Genomic DNA, 16,429 nt, shown 5'->3' with positions numbered 1-16,429 from the left:
AAATAAAATTCCCTCAAGGTTGCTCTGATGTCCAAAAGGTTTCAAATTACAATTTTGTGATAAGTAACTTTTAAGTTGCATGTATTTGAAAATATCTACATTGGTCTGTCCACAATGGCTTTTTAATTCTCTCATGGAAATAAATGTATTCCCTGTTACAAAGTAATTTCTGATTTCTATGCCTTTAGTTTTCCACGTTGACCAATTTATCTGTGAATTCTAAAAAAATATCCAAGGATTGTTCTTTCGGGTTGTGTTTTGAGGTAGTGATCCTATTCTTTAACTTTGATTCTTGGTTGAGATAAAAAAAAAAAAAAATTGTAGACAAACTGGAATTTGTTGACAACCAAACATAATTCAATATCGCTTTTGCAATACAGTAAATAACCTATTGAAAAGTTAACAAAATATATGTTGGATTCACGTCTCCAACTAAATCAAAAAAAGTTAAAGAATAGTAGTATTAAGCCAGTGACTCAGATGAAACTACCATGCGTTGTCAACCTAACACAATTCCACAATCTTTTTCTAATACAGTAAATAGCCTAAAGTTAAGGCTTTCTTTCAACCTAATGTAACAGTACCCCTTTTTATTCAACCTTAAAGCTGCGATGTGTAACTTTTTAGGGGCGACTCGACCAAATCACATAGAAATGTTTGTTATATATCTGTCATTCTCATTGAAAGCACGTTTAAGAAGCGGTAGATCTATTCTATGTGCGCTATTTCTTTGCTTCCTATTCTTAAATTCATTTTTGCATATTTTACTTTAGGTTTTGTACACCAGCTTCAAACAGCTAAAAATACAACGATTTTGGTTATGGAAAATATATTTCACAGCAGTTTAGATGGTACAATGATTCTCTGCACTATACTTGCTTGTTTTGTCACATAAACTGAAATTATATGAACTATTAGAATTGTACCAACCAGGAAATGGCGGAGCGATTTCTGCATAGTGCATCTTTAAAATGAGTAACACCTCAATGGCCACATTTTGAGGTTAGCTTACTGTAATTATGAAAGCAATCATTGAAAGCGTGCATGTTCAAGATAGCATGCAAAGGTCACAGGTCTGTGGGGATCTTCACAATTGCTGTAATAATCTGCGCAATATCTTGAACAGCATTGATCACTTGCACTATGTACGTTTAGTGTAACCTTAACTGCAATCCTTGTCATTTGGTTGTTGTAACGATATTCGTCGTCTGAAGAAGAGGAATCATCGGACCAAAGCGGAGCGTGGTAAGTGTTCATGCTTGTTTTATTAAAACTGAACACTATAACAACAATAAAGAAGAGAATAACCGAAACAGTCCTGTAAGGTGAAAACACTAAACAGAAATTAGGCTACCCACCAAAACCATGTGGGAAAAAGCTACCTAAGTATGGTTCCCAATCAGAGACAACGATAGACAGCTGTCCCTGATTGAGAACCATACCGGCCAAAACGAAGAAATACAAAACATAGAAAAAAGAACATAGAATGTCCACCCAAATCACACCCTGACCAAACCAAAATAGAGACATAAAAAGCTCTCTACGGTCAGGGCGTGACAGTTGTGCTATTAGATGAAGCACAATGATAACACATTAAGTTGTTGTATACTGTAAATACAAAATATCTGAAGTTATATTCCCATTTCAACTTCGATGACAATTTTATTTCTATTGGAATTTGATTTTTCTTTTAGATGGTTGAAAGCATGATGATAACACATTGGGAATTCAACAAACTTCTGGCTGTCTTTTTGAGTGGGTTAATAAAGGTTGACAATGTCTTAGAATAGTCTGCAGCCACTCAATTCTAAAAATGTGAGCCAATTAATTTGCTGAGAGGTCTGCCTGGGGGTTAAGAGTCCTCCGAGTAAAATTGAATAATAGGTTTGCTAAATATATAACCCCTCACTGACTGCATTATTAAGATAGCCCACGGGTAAAGGAAAACACAGGGTAAAACAGCAGGGCCTGAGACAGCTAGCTACCCTCCACTCAGATAAACTAATCAAAACAAAATGATATTTTCCCATTCTGCGTCATGGACAGACAGGGCACCCAGTGGATTCTCTATCAGCCTCCCAGTACATTGAACTGGAACTGGGAGTTGAGGAAAGCACTTGATCTGTCTTTATGCTCTTTTAATTACACACAGCTGGGAGGGTTATAATCCCCAGAGACCAACTGGCAGAGGGGCGCGTCCATAAAGCTAAGCTTCCTCGACAGTAAACTGAATTAAATGTCCATTATTATATATCCTAATTAGCCTACTCCTGTCTATACAGAAATAAACACAATCATTCAAAATAAGCTACTAAACCAGAAAGCATGATTTGGCCACAGACGATCATTAGCTTCTATGATCAAATAAGCTGTCGTTTGTTTTGAATCGCTTTGCCTACAGTCGGAAAGGCCCCGCAAAATGAGTTGACTGTCAATGAAAAGTAGAGGCCCAGCCAGGCTTATTGCAATATTTCTAAATACAATCGTGGGAAAACATACTGTAGTTTGGAAAGCAAATGGCTATTGCTGTAAAGAGAAGGCTCTAATCTGTCTTTTAGTTATCAAAATTCTCAACATAATTAAGTGAACAGTATAACGTGTCTTATTGGCACCAGTGGAGAGCCAATAGTGCCATTGAGTGTGCATATTTACTCTTTATCCCTTGTTGGGTCAGTGCCACTTGAAAGTTTGTTTTTGGACAATAATTTCCTCCTCCCGGTGAGACGGAAATCATATTGTATTTGTCTCCACTTCTCGTAGGCCTATTATATGGATCAGACAGTGTTGCTTTAATTGATCGTTTTGTCAGTGTCAGTAGAGTAGGCTACCCAGTCATCTTTGTCGCATTAATAAATATTCTGTTGATGTGTCCAGTTATATAAAGTGTAGTAAAATTGCATGAAATGTGTTCATAAAAGGTCAAATGTTTTCTGTGCATAGAAAGGAGAAAGAGAGAGCTCACCTCACTCAGGGCAGAGTATGGTTAATGCAGTGAGCCACATGCCTATGCACAAGGGGCCATAAGCTGCTGTCAATCATTCCGACAGAATCCATCAGAATCACAACCTTCCAGAAGCCAATTCCCCGTCTTTGTTTCCACCTCCACGATCACAATGGAAGTGATTAGACCAAAAGAGAGAAAGATATTACATTTTTGCCATCCTATTTGGGAATGTTTGTCATTTCCCTGCAGCTCAAGTTCAATCAGGAAGGCTGCTCTGGATGCTCTTAATTCAGTAAGCATAACGTAATTCGCTTTGTTTCCTATTATACGGATATAGTGGGAATGAATACAAACGTATCATCATCAGCGTAGCGTCTTATTTCTTCTCCATGTGAAGAATGTCATTCACCTATTTAACTAATAGCCTATAAGCAAAGCACAATAATTCACATTCCTCATGCTTGCTGTTTAACCTTCCTCTCTCTCAACCAATGAGTGTAAATCTTGGAATGTAATTCAGTGGTGATTTTAGCATGTAAGTCTTGGTGGACCAAACTCCCCAAAATATATGTAGATGCATGCCAGCAAAGCCACTACACAACACAACAAAACACAACACTAAACAATACATGAATTGCACAATAACGGTGACAAATGGTGCCCACAAACTGTTAGGGCCCACATATAGCTGTCCGAACGTCAGAGCTTTCTTTCCAGCACCATGGAATCCTTACCACTGCTATACCTGGCTATCAGCGGAGCCTTGTCTGGCAGTGAAACATTTCATTCAGCCTAATTTACTGCTTTTAAAAAAACATAACTGATATTTCTGACTTGCTTAAGAAAATATGGTTTCTACGGACAATTGAGATGTACGAACTATGGCATAAGTGGGATGACGAGCGGATAAGAGGCAATCCGTAATTTGGATTAAGACATTAATGAGCGAGCTAGGAGGACAGTAGTGAATATAACTATTTGTTCAGAAATTTTGAAATGTACAGCGACAGAAATCAGAATATGGACCGTTCTTACAGTATTCTCCCTGTACACCAAGTCCGAACCGCAGATAAATAAAGGGGGCATATAAGCAGACAATGAAAGATCTTACAATATTCAATGATCACATTTCTCTAAAACAGGCTATAGGCTACATGTGCACAACCAAGTCAGAACAGTAAGCTAAATTATGAGGTGGAAAGGGACCAAATTATTAGAGTGAGGCACATGGGCTTCTAACAGCTTACACACACTTAGTATGACTTTCTTAGCTACAGTATACATATCTCCCTGGCATATTACATCCTTTATGCAGCAACATAGAATAATAGATTTTTGGACCTACCTTGTTGTGCTGTGCCCACTTGAACAGGAAGGTCATGGTTCCCAAATGGAGCAGTGGTCTAAGACACTGCATCTCAGTGCAAGAGGCATCACTTCAGTGCCTGGTTCAAATCCAGGCTGCATCACATCCAGTGTTGCTAGGGTAGGCTGTCACTGTAAACATGAACTTGTTCTTAACTGACTTGCCAAGTTAAATAAAAAAAATCTAAGTCTGGATTTATGGTGCTTTCAAGACAACTGGAAAGTCTAGAAAAAAAACAAGGTTGAATCATGACGTCAGTGATTTTCAGGTTGGAACCCAAGAAAGAGGACAGAGTTCCTGAGTTGGGTGAACGTTCAAAATGTGTTTTCCTAGTAGGAGCTGGTTTTCTTCCGAGCTCCCAGTTGTCTTGATCTCACTGAAGTCTGTGATTTCCCAGTTCAAATTTTCCAGTTGTTTTGAACGCGGCAGAAGTCATGCTGGATTGACAGCCTGGCCAATGTATTCAACCTTTTATGGCCCATGGTGTTGAATGTTTGTCCTTTTAAGCTTGGAAAAGAGACCCTTCAAACCAGACTTGGACCACACACCCACTCCACTAAATAGCAGGCTAGTTATTGCTTTGCAACACTTGCAGTTAGCCACTGATACCTTCCAAACCACTCATTGTTGAATTTGCGATTTCCAACGAATTGTGTAATGTTTATGTCCAGTAGCACCGATACGTTTTATCTATAATTTCTCTTCAAATTATTTGCCAGTAGATTGTCGACATGATTTAAGATGATGTCTGCTTGCTTGCTAGAAAAGATTTTGAAAGTATGATGTTGACCATACTACGGTAAAGCTACGGTATATATTACGTGATTTGATGTCATTTATCTGTGGCCAATGACCTTTAGCCTTCTTGGATGGGCACTTCTAACGTAACTCTATGGCAGCACCCAATGGGCTTGAATTTTCGAGCTCTACCTATAGATTTTGCGGTGACGTAGTGTCCTCATGAGTGACAGAACACTGAGCCAATCACGGCCAAGTATAGAACATTAACCCCTACGCTCAGTATTTTCAGCTGGCTGCCTCACCACCACAGAATGCACTGAGCTAGGCTGAAACACCTGCATTTTGGAGCTGCCTTACTCAAGAAAGCAAAAAAGAGAGCATGTTTGTATGCAGCTTTATTAACTCAAAAATACATATTTTTTACATTGTTTGCAAACTGCTGTATGACACATATTAATGATAAAATAACATGCAAAACAGTAAAAAAAAGAAAAGAATGATGGGTCACCACTGAAGGTATTTATATTTCTACTTACCCTCATACCCTCGTTTTTCATTAAAAGTTTTCAAATGACGGTCATTACCTTTCGTGTTGGCTAGTCTTGTCAGACAGCGAAATTTCCCGAGGGAGAGGATACGTCCATTGTTCCAGCGATCGATCAACACACACTACCATGCGATCCAGGTGAATCATCCAAGACTATGATTTCCCCGAGAAGAAGTGAGAGAATTGCCAGTAGGAAAGTGGGCCCATTTTCTGAGCCTCAACTTTTGAGAATCCTGGCCGAAAAGGGCATCACAGTGGTTCCAGGCATGAGCTCCTTCAACTGGTTACTATTAATGTGCATCTCTGCAACTCCCAGATGACGGAATCCTTTTCTCGGGAGAAGTGGTCGGTTCTCCCAGAGGGAGTAAAAAGCTCCAGATATTGGCTTTGTCAGCGAGGGGGAAAACCCCTATATGTGAGCCTATCAGTGAAGGCTCCTCCTCAGAGGAAGGGGAGGGCCATCCTCCTCAGAGAATTTCTTGAAAATAAACAGTGAAACCTTTTTAGATAAAACTATACTAAATATATTCATGTCACCAAATAATTCATTAAAACACACTGTTTTGCAATGAAGGTCTACAGTAGCTTCAACAGCACTCTGTAGGGTAGCACCATGGTGTAGACGGAGGACAGCTAGCTTCCATCCTCCTCTGGTTACATTGACTTCAACACAAAACCTAGGAGGCTCATGGTTTTCACCCCCCTCCATAGACTTACATAGCAATTATGACAATTTCCTGAGGACATCCTCCAACCTATCAGAGCTCTTGCTGCATGAACTGACATGTTGTCCACTCAATTAAAGGATCAGAGAATGAATCTAGTACTGAAAGCACAAGTTACAGCTAGCTAGCACTGCAGTGCATAAATGTGGTGAGTAGTTGACTCAAAGAGAGAGAAAGACAATAGTTGAACAGTTTTGAGCAAATGTATTTCTTCAAAAATGAAGGAGGAGCAAGAGAGAGAGAGAGAGAGAGAGATATGAGAGCAATATTTCATATTTTTTTTTCTCAATTTCACTTACTTTTAGCAAGCAAATGCAGCTAGCTAGTCTAACCTACTCAAACACCGGGCTCAAACAGAGGGATGCTATGTTAGCTAGCTGGCTATGACTAACCAACACTGGAACTCTTCCAAGTCAAGGTAAGCTTTTGGTTTTAGAAATGTATTGCCACCGGAGCCCACCTGTGTAACTGCTAAGCTGCTTGCTAGCTGTTCACTGTACAGCATGATTGTAGCTGGTTTACTAACGCGTTAGTTAAATTAGCTATGTTGACTATGACGTTACTTTAGCTAATATGGTGACAACGATGTAGGCTGTGTGTAGCGGTTATGGTATGAAGGTTTGCTTGGAAAGGTTTTTCGCCTGGTCACAGGTGATGTGTTGTGCGCTGAAGTCCACAAGCGAAGTGAAAAGGTGAGAGGAGGAATACAATGAGCTGTTTATATGTGGAAATGAAAGTGAACTATTTGCGTGTGATCCGGGGTGTATTCATTCGCCGATTCTGTTGAAAAACATTTCTTAAACATAAGCATGTCCAATAGAAACTCTCGTTTGCAACTGTGGGACTAAAGATTACACAGATCCGCTAGTTGCAGGCAAGAGTGTGCAGGGCGGTATTGAATGTGTCACTGTCTCGACCTGTGTGCACCTACGTTGTAAATGTTTTTTCATAAGCTAGGTTGTAGCAAGCTCATGATGGGTATGGGGAAAATTTGAGTATCATGTATTAGCCTAAACCTATCGATGTTACATTGAACTGGGTGAATGGAATATGAATGACAGTCATCAAATTTGCTGTAATAGAAGTAAGGCCATGCTCATAAAGAAAATTGTCCTCCCTCATCTTAAATGGCACCGACCACCACTGAAGCCTATGGCTGTCTCCAATTAGGCTGGTCCTTCTTCCTCCACCCTGCGTCTACCTCCATCGTCTCCACCCGGGCCCATTTTTCCTCAGCTACCAATGACCCGGTGCTGGCGGCTATCCAGTCATATTTAAAAACTCTGATCCCAGGCTACAGAGTATCCTTTTCATCACAGAGCAAAACGGAGAGCACCACCGTGTTCGTGAGTCTCCTCTTTCCATAGAGGGGTCATAATCGCTAGAGACGATTTGTGAAAAGACCCATTTTCGGGATGTCTCATATCTGTTACCTTTCACTGCAGATGCGGAAGAGCGACATAGGAAAATGCCGTAGGATTTAGGCACATCCAATGCAAAAACAGATATCTCTAGCTTAAACTGACAGATTTTTATGGGGATTTTTGTATTATGCTAATTAGATTTCCGCTGGGGCGCGGACATCGACCTTTGGGGTTATATAAGAATATATTGAACGCCACATAACACCGGTGTGTCTTTCATGGTATAATAATCAGAGACAACATGTTTCCTAAAGTCTGTGGGCGTAGTCATTCATATTTGACATAAGAACTTTGTCTTCCATGCATAATTGTAGCCCATCATAGGAACTCCTTTCCCCCAGCGGGGGAGTTTAGATGCCAGCGGCCACGCATAGGGCTACCTGCCATCACCTCATCTTGGCTCCCGAATGGCGCAGTGGTCTAAGGCACTGCGTCTCAGTGCTAGAGGCATCACTACAGACACCCGGGTTTAAATCCAGGCTGTATCACAACTCGCCGTGATTGGGAGGTACACAATTGGCCCAGCGTCGTCCATGTTTGGCCTGTGTAGGCCGTCATTGTAAATAAGAATTTGTTCTTAACTGACTTGCCTAGTTAAATAAAGATTCAATTTAATATAAAAAAATCTGTCTCTGAGGATCTTCCCTGGGAGACCAGGCCAACTATTTAATAAATTGCCATATTGCATTCCGTCTTTGTTGTTCATTCCGTTAAGCCTGTACTCTACTGAACTGTACTCTTATCCAATCAGAGAGCTGGGTGGTGATCTTACCAGGAGCTGCACTCAGACAGAAGTTCTAATTACCCAGTGATTGCTAAACTACACACTCCTAACGATCACACAGCAGCAGAGAACAACAGCCCTGTGTCTGTACACTCAAGTTTTGTCATCGAATTGCACGCTTTTCGTCAATGCATCAGAGAGTTTAACTCTTTGAGTCAAACAATCATATTGCGTTGAGGTCTTAAACATCTTGCAACAGACATCCAGTGAGGAAGAAGTGACAGACAGAGATTGTGTTGTGGCTGCTGGCAGTTAGTTGTGTAATAGCATCAGTCTAACCTGTGACCTGTGTCTCCAGCAGTGGAGGAGGTGGTTTGAGAGATTCAGAGAGTACGTGTATTCCCACACTCAACTCACAGTCAACCCTGTCAACGTCCGATCACTGTCAACTGTCAACAATCAATATCTACAGTAATTATGGACAGCATGCACAAATAAACACACTCTACATCAGGTAGTACAGTAGTAGCATACAAGTAAAAGCACTTACTTGTTTTCCCTTCGTCTCCAACCCCTTTCACAGCATGGAACGGATGTGGGTGGGGCTAGGTCTACATAAGGGTGCAAAAAAAAAATGTTACTCACAAAAGCTCTGACGAAGGCCGTGAGGCCGATATGTAAGCTTATTAAAGATCAGTGATACTATCAAGAGCAGTGTGCGGTTTCCTTTTTCCTTAACAGCTTTGCCTGAGATCATTGACAGATGGATAATCCAGAGGACAGGGGTTGGGCCACAGGCTGGAGGGGCCGATGAGCTGTGAGTGTGTGTTTGTGAGTGTTTTATGTGTGCTACGAGAGGATCTTGAAATCGCTGACTCTGGGATATTGGAGTAAAGCAATTGAAAGACAGACAACGGGTACATCACCTGGTGATCTATTCGCAGTCGTAAACATAATAGCACCCGGAGGTATACTGTCCTGTTTGCCCTGCCCTGCCAGCCTAATGACACGCTGAGAGATGAGAGAGAAAACCAACACTATAAGGATCAATAGTGTAGTGTCTTGACTATCATTAATGTGATTGACTGTTATTTTATAAAACAATTACATACCACGTTAAATTATTACACGATTAAATTACTCATGTAAGAATTAATTAAGTAGTCATCTGGGGCACCATGTAAAAAGTTATTTAACGAGTTATTATGTCCCGCCTAAACTCTAAAGATATAAATATCTCTTACATCAGTCACAATCAATTAATTAATTATTATTTACCTTCTATCAGTCTCATTCTGAATGTCGCAAAATCCTTGGATATCTGCATGAATCCTAGCATAAATGATGAATCAGCGATATTCAAATTGGCTTAATTATTTATTTACTAACTAACTAAAAAATCCCACAGAATTACATAAACACACAAACAGAATAGCTTACACATTGATTACTACATAATGCAATGAAAAGTCCCTAGTGGACTAAACCCGATATAACAGGCTTGGTAGACAATGGAGAGGGGTGGGGCCAGATAAAGAGCGGGAAAGACAGAATGGACCCACTACGTACAGCTGAGAACTATGCTCATGGAAATGCAAATACTTCGCACATGAACGGGCGCTTATTTGAAAGAATTGCAATGTACATATTTATGTGTGTATGTCTTTGCTTTGTCTCCGTTGAAAACACTTGATCCGTCTGGGGAGTAATTCGACAGAAAGTCTCTGGTTTATCCACCAGAGATCAAAGTCTTTCATAATTGTAGCTCTGTTATATTAGATACATCAGACGTACCAATGGTCGTTTGATATGGGACGTTTTTTTAGAATGGATCCTTCAGAGTACCACCCGGTGCTTCTTGGTCGCGTTTACCAGACTAAAGTACTTTAACAGCTGCAGACTGAATGTTCCTGTGTAGCCTTCATCTTCTTCACTCTAGAAAGTTTCAGAGTTTGTAGACATTACGTACCTTTCAGTTCACGCTGTCGGTCTTGCTGGCCTAATGTAGATTTTGTCATGAGTCCTATTTAAGCACTCGGGAAAAAAGGGGCGTTCCCTCCTTTTGTTGTAATGTCTGTGCTCATGTGGGTGTGGTCACTGACTGGTTAAGACTTCATATGAAAAAAGGCTAACATCACATTACATCTTCTCACAAATAGTTTAATATTTAATCATATAAGTTCCCCAACATTTGGGTGTGACCATGACAACTGGGAAATATATACATTCAGAGATACTGTTATGTTGTTATACTGTCCTTCATGAGATCGCAAAACACAACTGATCTGATGTAATTGATCTTTAAGTACCCACGAACCATTACAACTGTTTGGATTACAAGTTCTCATTTACAACTGCGATGATCCCATATTGTTCTAAAAACACACTTCAACGATAATGGAAGTAGAACACACTGCTGCAATGTTCTGCTAATGTTGATGTGCAATGTAACATTATAATGTGAAGATACCAAACTTTTAAAGAAATTTCATTTTGATCTTCTTACATCATTATTTTATCAGGGCCTTGTCCAAACATAGCTATAACTTGTTATATGAATTGTAATCAAGTAAACTTGAACCTGCAATCTGCCATCTTCAAGCCCTGTAGGCGAATTAGTCTGCTGCACCACCAGGAACCTAATGTTTCTAGTGGATTTCCTTTTGTACTGAAATCCTTAAATTAGGATCCAAAGTTTGTCTATATGTCTTAGTACATATGCACATCTATGTACACCTCACCACAATCTGCCAGACAAATTAGTTAACGTGATTTCTGAAATAAAGTTCGTAGGGAAAACATCCCAACTTCACAGTTTTTATAGAAGATTGGACATAATAGAGAACACGTATTTTTCTAGATGTAGGTACCCTCTCTTTTGCAAAGACAAATACCACAACCTGGAATACAGATTAAAAGTGTAAACAGCTTTATATTTGTGTTAGTTCCATTTGTGGATTAATTCCAGGAATAACAGTCCAAAGCTCCTAGGTTCAACCCCCACTTGTGACTATCAACAAAATATGGTGAAACTATGTTTTTACAATAAATGTTTAATAAATTGTCATGTGATTCCAGATAACTGCCAGATCTGTTTCTACATGGATCGTTGTACACCTAACGTTCTCACCAGTAAGATAACACTAACACAAAACGTAATTTGATCATTCTGGGAACAGAGGAATAGCATTCAAGGAACACTGAGGCAATGTTTTGTGCACCTTGATACAAACATTGTAATAATGTCATCACAACTGGACAGATGTTTTTTGGGAAACAATTCAAATTTTTATTTGTTTTATTGGGGGGGGGGGGGGGGGGGGGTAGATCAGCTTTAATATGTAATTGTCTGCATCATTTCCAATCCCCCATCTATTTTTTGTAAATATATATGTATTTTCTTTTATTATTTTCCCCTAACCCTACCATCCCTCCCCTAATTGAAGTAAATGGATGGACAACAACACTTAGGCTTCTACTTCCAGCTTATACATACTATATACGTTTTACGGACATATATTTTTACAATATATTTTACAATAGTTATATTTTGTTTGTTTTTAGTCCCATCCTTCAGCTCCACTCAACCTCTGCCATCTATCTCTGAACACCATCCAGTTTTGATTTCTACTGTGCTGTAATGTTTCACAAAAGTAAAGGTAGGTAAATGCTCCAGGTAAATGTTGCAATTCTTCAGCCATTCCTGAACCTGCGACCAAAAACAAGCTATCAAACTATCCCGACAATGTTCCCACAACCTAAAGAAATGTTTTAGGAACTTTTAAAGAGCATAAAACATTTGTACTGGGAACGTTCTTGCAACATCAGGCAACTGTTTTTTTCAACCTAATAGAAACATTGTAATCATCAGCACAACCGGACAGTTTTTGTATTTTGGGAACATATTTTTTTGTGATGTCAGGCAACGTCAGGCGAATGTTTTATACAAACGTTGTATAATCATCAGCACAACTGGACAGTTTTTGTCTTACGAGAGCATTTGCTGCAACCTAACAAATTTTTACCAATTTTGGTTTGCTGGGTGTACACAGTGTTGTCGTTTACATTTTTTCTTTGGGGCTAAGGGGGGTATTTTATTTTATTGTTTGTTTTTGTTTTAGTGGACAATGACAAGATAAATTATAATTATGGTAACAAATGTATGATGCCCATTTTCCTGCCTGTCCCATTGTTTTGTACACTGTTACGTTAGAAACTCATTATGTCATTTCAGGCATGTTGATATGGGAAATGTTAAGACCTGCTATCACGAAGGAAACATCATGTCTGTAGTGTGAACAAATTGCTTAGTGGTCTGTGTGTGTGTGTGTGTGTGTGAGTGTGAGTGTGAGTGTGAGTGTGAGTGTGAGTGTGTGTGTGTGGTGTGTGGTGTGTGGTGTGTGTGTGTGTGTGTGTGTGTGTGTGTGTGTGTGTGTGTGTGTGTTCCAGGCTTCCAGGCTAATTTATGAAAAATTTGTTGTCATGTGGCTTCAGAGAATGTTTTATACCAATCCCCAAAGCGACCCAATTGAACAGAAATTCCAATTAATATAGATTAGCTCTCTTTCTACAGACTTCATTCTCCTTAATAATTAAGACAAGATGATTGAAGAAAGAGACAAAACATCACACAGCGGAAGCAATACCAGAATGACCAATATCGCCTGGAAAGTGAAGACAAAACACTCCTCTACAGCGAGAAAAAACAATTCCAACTAAAAAAATCGAATTGAAAACATAAAATACTTGCTAAACACCAAATTAATGGGAATGAGGTAGGGACTGGATGGATCGTGTTAAATAGGCCACCATACCATTGGCTTCCATTGTTAGAGAACCATCCTTCGAGTGAAGAGGCAGGATTCCTTACTTAGCCATTGCTGAATGAGAAAAACTCCCTCACAAGCACAGCCCCACCTCCTCCAGAGGACTGGAAGACTACAGAGCATATAGAACCAACCACACCAGTGTCCCTTGACTTGCTTGATTTATTCATTCTTAGCTCTTAGGGCCTCATAGAAGAGTTTCTTCACAATACAACTACTGACCTGGAGGGAAAGAAATCCCTAGGTTTTTCAAGATATACAGTACGTATCGTATTAATGAATGATCAGACATCCATAACTACAGTATCTATTGACAAAACACAAGATTCCAGATAATAAGAGATGATGAACAGTAAATTGATTATCAACCACAGAGGCGAACAGCTATGAATTTCTAATGTCTGACAGTTACAGTATAACAGATGGAATGGATATAAAAGTTATATTTTTTATTTAATTTAACTAGGCTACTCAGTTAAGAACAAATTCTTATTTACAATGAAGGCCTACCCCGGCCAAACCCTAACAATGCTGGGCCAATTATGCACCGCCCTGTGGGACTCCCACTCAGGGCCAGTTGTGATACAGCCCGGAATCGAACCAGGGTCCATGTGGAACCATCTGTGGAAAGGGTTCTACATCACCCCCAAAAGGGTTCTACCTGGAACTAAAAATAGTTATTTGAAGGATTCTCCTATGGGGACAGCCGATGAACCTATTTGGGTTCCAGACAGTACCTTTTTTTCTAAGAGTGTAGGGATTCTAACAAAGCAAGGACCATTTCCCTACAACAGGAGAACAACAAATCTGTCAGAGATTAGTTGATTATACAGTGCGTTCGGGAAAGTATTCAGACCCCTTGACTTTTTACAAATGTTGCTACGTTACAGCCTTAGTCTGAAATGGATTAAAAAAAAACATTTCCCTCATAAATCTACACACAATACCCCATAACGACAAAGCAAAAACAGTTTTTAAAAAACATTTTAGCAAAGTTATTGAAAAAAAACAACTGAAATATCACATTTACATAAGTATTCAGACCTTTTACTCAGTACTTTGTTGAAGCACCTTTTGGCAGCGATTACAGCCTTGAGTCTTCTTGGGTATGACGCTACAAGGTTGGCACAATTGAATTTGGGGAGTTTTTCACATTCTTCTCTGCATATGCTCTCAAGCTCTGTCAGGTTTGATGGGGAGCGTTGTCTTGGCTGTGTGCTTAGTCTCCCAGTCCCTGCCACTGAAAAACATCCCCACAGCATGATGCTGCCACCACCATGCTTCACTGTAGGGACGGTTACAGGTTTCCTCCAGACATGAAGCTTGGCATTCAGGTCAAAGAGTTCAAATCTTGGTTTCATCTGATCACAAAATCTTGTTTCTCATGGTCTGAGAGTCCTTTAAGCGCCTTTTGGCAAACTCCAAGCGAGCTGTCATGTGCTTTTTACTGAGGAGTGGCATCCGTCTGGCAACTCTACCATAAAGGCTTCATTGGTGGTGCTGCAGTTGTCCTTTTGGAAGGTTCTCCCATCTCCACAGAGGAACTCTGGAGCTCTGTCCGAGTGACCATCTGGTTTTTGGTCACCTCCCTGACCAAGGCCCTTCTCCCCCGATTGCTCAGTTAGAAAGAGTCTTGGTGGTTCCAAACTTCTTCCATTTAAGAATGATGGAGGCCCCTGTGTTCTTCTGCAGAGATTTTTTGCTACCCTTCCCCAGGTCTGTGCCTTTGACCTCATGACTTGGTTTTTGCTCTGACATGCACTGTGGGACCTTATATAGACAGTGTGTGCATTTCCAAATCATGTCCAATCAATTGAATTTACCACAGATGGACTCCAATCAAGTTGTAGACACATCTCAAGGATGATCAATGGAAACAGGATGCACCTGAGCTCAATTTCGAGTCTCATAGCAAGGGTCTGAATATTAATGTAAATAATCTCCGTTTTTATTTTTAATACATTTGCAAAAATACCTAAAAACCTGTTTTTGCTTTGCCATTATGGGGTTTTGTTTGTAGATTGATGACGACATAAACAAATAAAAATAGTAATAAGGCTGTAACGTAAACAAAATATGGGAAAAGTTAAGGGGTCTGAATACTTTCCGAATGCACTGTATGTATGGTAGAGGGGAGGAATGGAAGGTAGGTAGGGAGAGAGAGAAGGAGAAAGAGAGACAGAGAGAAAGAGAGAGAGAGAGAGAGACTTAAAAGCTGTACCGCTATGAGAAAAAAAGCCCCCACTGTTATATGAATGAGAAATGAGAATATGGAGATGAATGCTTGATGGTCCCTCAGCTCAGGGTTCACCCACGTTGTATTGAAACAACCCCCACCATTCTCTTCCTTTCTCTCCTTTTCCCCCTCTGTCTCTCCCAATGAGAAGGTATTGACCAAGTCTCTGTAGACTAGACTCTCCCACACAGCTCATGGATCCGTGCCCCTGTGTTGAGGAAGCCAACATATCCCTTTCCTGAGTAAAGGGAGCCAATTAGAGCCTCTCCTGGCCCACACAGAGGTAGAGTGCAACACAGGAGCATTTGTTTACTGCAAGACTTCTCAGGGAAAACACCTGGCAGTGAAAAAAGACTTGATCTACAGTGCCTTCAGAAAGTATTCATACCCTTCGACTTATTCCACATTCTGTTGTGTTACAGCCTGAATTCAAAATACCTTATAAGACAAAGTGAAAATATGTTTTTTATAAGTGATTGCATATTTATAAAAAATCAAATGCAGAAATATCTCATGTTAGTCAATACATGTTAGAATCGCTTTTGGCAGAGATTACAGCTGTGAGTCTTTCTGGCTAAGTCTCTAAGAGCTTTACACACCTGGATTGTACAATATTGTACACAATTCTTCAAACTCTGTCAAGTTGGTTGTTGATCACAGCTAGACTGCCTTTGTCAAGTCTTTCCATAGATTTTCAAGACGATTCAAGTCAGAACTGTAATTAGGCCACTCAGGAACATTCAATGTCATCTTGGTAAGCATCTCCAGTGTAGATTTGGCCAATGTTCACTCAAGATATTTTCGGCACTGAGCAAATTTCAGGTCTGCTGAGCGCAAACTTGAACGTTGTGAAAATTCTGTGCAACTTCCAAGGCGTGTTTACTGTGAAAACTGAG

Source organism: Salvelinus alpinus, chromosome 27, assembly GCF_045679555.1.
Source record: "Salvelinus alpinus chromosome 27, SLU_Salpinus.1, whole genome shotgun sequence".
Classification (NCBI taxonomy): domain Eukaryota; kingdom Metazoa; phylum Chordata; class Actinopteri; order Salmoniformes; family Salmonidae; genus Salvelinus; species Salvelinus alpinus.
This window is presented reverse-complemented; position numbering follows the sequence as displayed.